At 34.4% G+C, this 6382-nt stretch overlaps 1 non-coding gene across 1 annotated transcript; it reads right to left on the reverse strand.

Annotated features, from left to right (window-relative positions):
- Positions 1 to 2736: 2736 nt before the first annotated feature.
- On the reverse strand, positions 2737 to 2874 carry LOC138431612 (small nucleolar RNA SNORA70). Its single transcript, XR_011253767.1, has one exon. It is a non-coding gene; the product is annotated as a small nucleolar RNA SNORA70 (small nucleolar RNA).
- Between the last annotated feature and the right edge of the window lie 3508 nt (positions 2875 to 6382).

Raw genomic sequence — 6382 nt, forward strand, 5'->3', positions numbered from 1 at the left:
ATAAAGCAATTTAAGTTGAAAGCCAGGACATTATGTGTCCTTCTGTCATTCTTATCCGAGTTCTGCCACTATTCATGTGTTTTTTGGTCAAGACACTTTGCTGCTCTGGACTTGAAATTATTAATATATTTGGAAAGTAAGGTAGAAATTGATGACATCTAAAAATATATTTGTTATGTGATTTTACAAAACATTTAATTTTCTCAGTGTCTTAACTATATTTAATTATTTGCAGTCCACTTCAAATTTCACATAACTGCATTGCAAAGGCTTAGAAAAATATTCTAGGTTTTTGAGGACTGAGAGCATATTTGCATAAGACACAAGTGGTACGCTGGATACTACTGAAATTTCTCTCCTTACAGATGGTCAAATGAAAATGTATGGGATTCACTGGGAAATGGTATACGTGCCCTTAGGTCTACTCTGAAAAAAGCAAAGACCAAACAGTTTTATGCCCCTCCAGCTGACCTTTCATAATCCAGCACTTATTTTACTCTTTTATGGTCACATTTTAATTCACCATAGTTGATGATGAAGTGAAAAAAGATGTTTTATGAGTCTCGTTTTATTCTTATACATGCATACTAGTATCTACAGAATGTGAGCTCTTGATTCACATTTTATCCATCACTTATTTTATCTCCACAGATGTATGCACAATTGTTCTTTTAGGACTCTGTTCAGCCCACAGATGTCTTCACAGCTGCTCTCTGTTACAAAGGGGAATTTTCTTTTTTACTCAGAAGCAGTCGTGTAAGGTTTTTTTGTTATTTTGTTTTGTGTTCATTTTATTTTTATTTAAAACACTGTGAAGATTTTTTTTTCCCTCCATTGGAGGAAAAAGAAAAAGATCCTACCTGAAAGATGGTCTTGAGAACTGAATCAAGAACGATCTGAAAATAAAGCACACTATCTGTATTTCTGCTCATTCTTTGAATCTCACTAAGTGTTTTGCATACTGGAGGCCCATGAGCTGTAATCACCCAGGAGTGGAATCTCCCACCTCCTGTTTCTGCAACTGAGTTGGTATGCTGACACAGATAAAAACTGTCATGATTCATTCAGGACAGAAAGAAAAAAAAAAAATCAATCAAATAAATGCCTAGTTTAGGCAAAACTGCCAATTTGAGAACAGCTTGAGGCTTAGGGAAACAAATGATTCAAATTGCTGCCTCTATTTTCTGTATCCAATGGACTTCTGAGAGTTCTGATTTTCTTTGTGTGGTAGGATGACCACATAATTCAATTAACTGAACCTGAGTTATGGCAGTTATGTTTTTCACTTTATTCCTCTAGAAACCTCTAAATATTTATATTTGTATAAGGAAGACCTTTTCTACAACCTTCATCCATATCCAACACTTAGTGTCACTGAATATTCAAACAATGGGTGGCCTTACAGAGACTAAGGTCATCTTCCCCTCTCATAGATGACACACTGACAACCAGGATGCTAATCTGACTTACATGAAAACACAGAGCTGGTCTGATGCTCTGGAAGAACTGTTTGCCCAGTAAATTGATAAATAGGTCACCAGCCCTTTATTCATTGCCCTTCATTGACTGAAGTTCATCAGAGGTTAAAATTGCTCAAGATCTCAGATGTTAGAGCCTTAAAAGAATAAGGACTTGTTATCTTTATTTTTTGGAGTGTGTATATGGTTTCATATTCATTTCTTTATGTTTTTGTTTTGAGGAGAGATGGTCAAAACATTTGTGTAAAGCAAGTGCTTATATGTTGAAAGAGTCTACTTCTTTATGGGATGAATGTAATAGTGAATTTTTGAAGGTTTTTGTAATTCCAAGTCATAGGTAAAATGCATTTTAAAAATCCAAAAATGAAATTTATATACCATTGTTTTTAAGGTATATAAATACTTTCAATATTTCACTTATCTGTTGTGATAGAGGTAGCAAAATATAAGTCAGGCAGATTCCAGCTCCATAGGAAAGAGCTTATGCCTCAGTGTCAAAAGGTGGTATTTATATATCATGGCAAGAGGCACTATTGAAATGTTGGGGATAAATTAGAAATATACTTTTATTATTATTGTGAATAATAAATAATAAATACAAAGATCTGTAAATGCAGATATTCTTAATTTAGATCATTCTGGTATTGTCAAATACTGAGAACTCATGCACCAGACTTGTCAATGGTTCATTCAGGAACTATTACATCTGATATTTAACCTACAAATTGTTAATAGACTTGGACCTCGTGTGGTGCAATTTAAAATATTCAGTAATTTAAATATTATATCCAATCTCATCATATGCTAAGAAAGTTATTGCCATTACTTTTGTTTCTTGGTTTGTTTGTTTGTTTGTTTTTGACAGGAAAGTAGGAGTCATTGGTGGGCATGATTAAGAGGGGATAGTGCCAAGGCTCTCATGAGTCCTGAGGGCCATGACTAGGGATATATTTGACCCCCACAGCCATCCAGTATGGACTGTTTTTCTGCCACCATGTTTTCAAATTCACCCACATTAAACTTGGTAAATCCCCGCTTCTTGGAGATATGGACCTTCCAGTGGCCAGGGAACTTGAAGTTGGCCCCAGAGGACCTCAGTCACATGCTCCTTGTTCTGCAGCTTGGTGTGGATGAACTTTATGATTTGGTCAGTATGGACCTTGGCCACTGTGACCTGGGCCTTTCTAAAGGTACCACACATACTTGTCTGGAGCCTCAGCTGGGGACAGCTGATTAGTCATGAATGTCCACTGGAAAGAGTTGTCTTTCAAGGTCCCTTAGGGCAACCTGTACAGGCAGCAGGCTGCCTACACTACCAAGGAAGCTCCTGTTTGCAGCCATTGCACACTGAGCCTGCTTGGGGAAAAGAGTTATAAGTCTTGTTTGTTTTTTGTTGTCAATATATTGTCATTTCATTTGGTTGAGTTTCCTCATCTCAAATGACTTGCTTATAAAGACCTGTGTCTTTTCCTTAGTAATTTTGCATAGTTCATTTTAAGATAGAGACTTCCACAGATATGAATATATAATTTTATAAATGGATCTCTCTTGAGGATGTGCTGAGAAAAATGAACTGATACAATGTTTTTACACTGTTAATCAGACATCAGAATTACATGGTATCTTCAAAAGGTAGCATGAAACAATTTTCAATAGCTATTACTAGGCATGCTCTTTCACCAAGATTATTATCGAAGCAGTTTTGCTAGGAAGCATTTGTGTAACATACCATATGCCAAAAACTATTGTTGATTTAAAATATGAGGGCTGAGTTTTGAAGAGATTTTGGTGTGCATAAAGTTACACATGCAATTGCATTTTCCCCATAATTACCTAGTCATGCTACAGACTGTCAACCACAGAACTCATTTGCTTATTTTTTTAAAGATTTGCTTTACTTGCAAAGATATAGTTTAATGACATATTTTTCTTCCTTCCTTCTTTTTCAACAAACCAAAGAAATTTGGGACTGCATTTCTTTGCTTCATGTTTTATAAAATTCTGGGCCAACAAAGTTTCTCCTTTCCACTTTATTCCTCAGAAGGGTCCCCATTTCCATCAAATATTCTCCTTAATTGAACAGTCAAGTTTATAAAATGCTTTGAGAAATGACTTAGAATAATAAGTCATCAACTGACAGTTGGTAGTTGTTTTATATACATAATGTATATTGCATTTATAATGTTACTTATGTAAATATAAATTATAGGTGCCTATAATACAAATATATCAACATATGCTCAAAATATGAAGAAGCTATAATAGCAATGAAGACCTTTATCCAATAGTACCTTCTTATATTAAAATATGAAAAAAGTGCAATAAAATATTGGCTAATTTTGTGAAGGTATGAGTTTTTAAATTAGGATATTACATTGTTCTTCAGTCGTGCTTGCTATAGGATCATTAAAAGTTGAAGACGTCAGCATTTCCATGACTTTTTTTTTTTTTTTTGACAAACTCCTCCTTCACCACTACCACTAGCAAAAAATTTGTAACTTGGATACCAGGTTTTTTTAATGAAGCTTTTGAGTCTTACAAAATATGATTAATCTGATTAGTGATTCAGCCTCCTTTTGTGCTTACATTATCTAACACAAAGAGCCCCCCTACAGGTTAAAGTTTAAATGTGGATTACCAGATAAAGCTAGTCCTGACGAGGTTTCTATGGTGCAAGGAAAAATTGGATTTGCTTTTCACCTCATCTCAGGCTCTGTCATCCTGGTTTTTGCCCTGTTCCCTTGTTCACAGCAAGGATATTAATTTTGTAGTAAAATCTTTAAGCAATTATGCAGATAGCTCTGAAAAAGCAACATACACACACAATAAGAGAAGCTTAACTGAAAAATGGACCCCAGATATTCATTAAAAACAGATGGCTACATTGCCAACAGCATAACTTTGGATGTTTGGGCTAAGCTGGTATTAATCTGCCACAACACGAAGAGAAGATGAAACTGCTGGTTACAAACTATGTATTGCTTCTACTTTTTGCTTACAAAAGAATACAATGATGATTTGTGGCTGCCTTTTAGATAAATATCCCTTCCCCAAATTTATTACTCAAAGGTGAAGTAATATTTCAATAGTCTTAGCTATCACTGAACCTTCATATTCATTTACAAGGAACCAATAAAATACAAAGAATCATATCATTTAAATTTTTTTCTTTTTCTAAAATTTCTTTGGAAGTAGACAAAAATATTCTACTTAAAATTTTATATTAGGTAGATTTTCTTTTAAATCTACTGAGAATGGGTTATAGGTCTAATCATATTTCAAATTCAATACAAAATATGATTTTGCATTTATATAATAAAGTAGTTAAATGTATGGCTATTTATTTGAGTTATATGCTTTTTTTCAATCTAAACAAAATCAGGAAAAGTAAGGCAGAAAAATGTTTGGCCAAGTCTTCCAAGTTAATTCATGGGTGATAGAAGGGAATGCTATGCAACTGAAGCAGCACCTATAGGGACAAATAAGGACAAATGCAGAAGGTATATATTTTTTCATTTATGCCTGCACGTGTAGTAAGTCACTTCATTTGTGTCTGACTCTTTTCCACCCTATGGACAGTAGGTTACCTGGCTCCTCTGTCCACACGATTCTCCAGACAAGAATATTGGAGTGGGTTGCCATGTCTTCCTCCAGAAGATCGTCCCAACACAGGGACTGAACCCTTATTTATTTGTATAATTATCAAAACAAAGTGAATTATTAAAGAATATCATACCTAAAACTAACTATATATATATAAACATATATATGTATATACTTTATATATATATATATACACATATATATATGTAGCAAGTGGTATATGTATATACTTTATATATATATATATACACATATATATATGTAGCAAGTGGTAGATAAGTTCTAATGAATTTCAACCAACTTTTGTTTTGTAGGAGAAATTCAGAAATTCACCTAACTAGAAAAACACTTTCAGGACAGAATTGCCCTTACTATGTACAGAGTCAAACTCAATTGTAACATCATGAAGACAGACATGAATGTTGCATCTAATGACTAGCTGAAGCATCTTGACATTATTCTTCTTTAGCTATGCATGAAGATGAACTGGGCATGAGTGTTTGACAAAGGTCCTTGTTACTACTAAAAGGTTCATTTTTATCCCTTGTAGGGTAAAATAAAAAGGGACCTGCAGTATAGCACAGAGTGCTCAGCTCAGTGCTCTGTGATGACCTAGAGGGGCTGGGTGGGGAGCAGGTGGGAGGGAGGTCCAAGAGGGAAGAAATATATGTATACATATAGCTGTCTCACTTTGTTGTACAGCAAAAGCTATCACAATGTTATAAAGCAATTATACTTCAATTAAAAACACATTTATTGTAGAAAATTTTAAAAGATACACTAAAGAAAGTTATGATAATCCCTAATCTGACCACTCTGAGATGACCACCACTAATATTTATATACGTATTTCAAGATATTTTTACTGTGTATTTAAAAAACTTCTTTTTTTCTCCTAATAATCTATATGACTATCAATCCATTGCTTCCTTTGTGGCTCAGCTGGTAGAGAATCCGCCTGTAATGAGGGAGACCTGGGTCCAATCCCTGGGTTGGGAAGATCCCCTGGAGAAGAGAAAGGTTACCCACTCCAATATTCTGGCCTGGAGAATTCCATGGATTATATAGGCCATGGGGTCACAAAGAGTTGGACACAACTGAGCAACTTTCACTTTCAATCTTCTCCTGAACCTCATTTTACTGAATCCATGATATTCTAGGCATAGATAATCCAAAATTCATTTCATCAACACTCTATTGATGATAAACAGATAGTCTGAAAATTGTCGTTATTTTAAAATCTCAAAGATCATATATAAGCTAAAATTTGTATAAAACGTGTGTTACTAAGTTAATCTTCT

Source organism: Ovis canadensis, chromosome 1, assembly GCF_042477335.2.
Source record: "Ovis canadensis isolate MfBH-ARS-UI-01 breed Bighorn chromosome 1, ARS-UI_OviCan_v2, whole genome shotgun sequence".
Taxonomy (NCBI): Eukaryota; Metazoa; Chordata; class Mammalia; order Artiodactyla; family Bovidae; genus Ovis; species Ovis canadensis.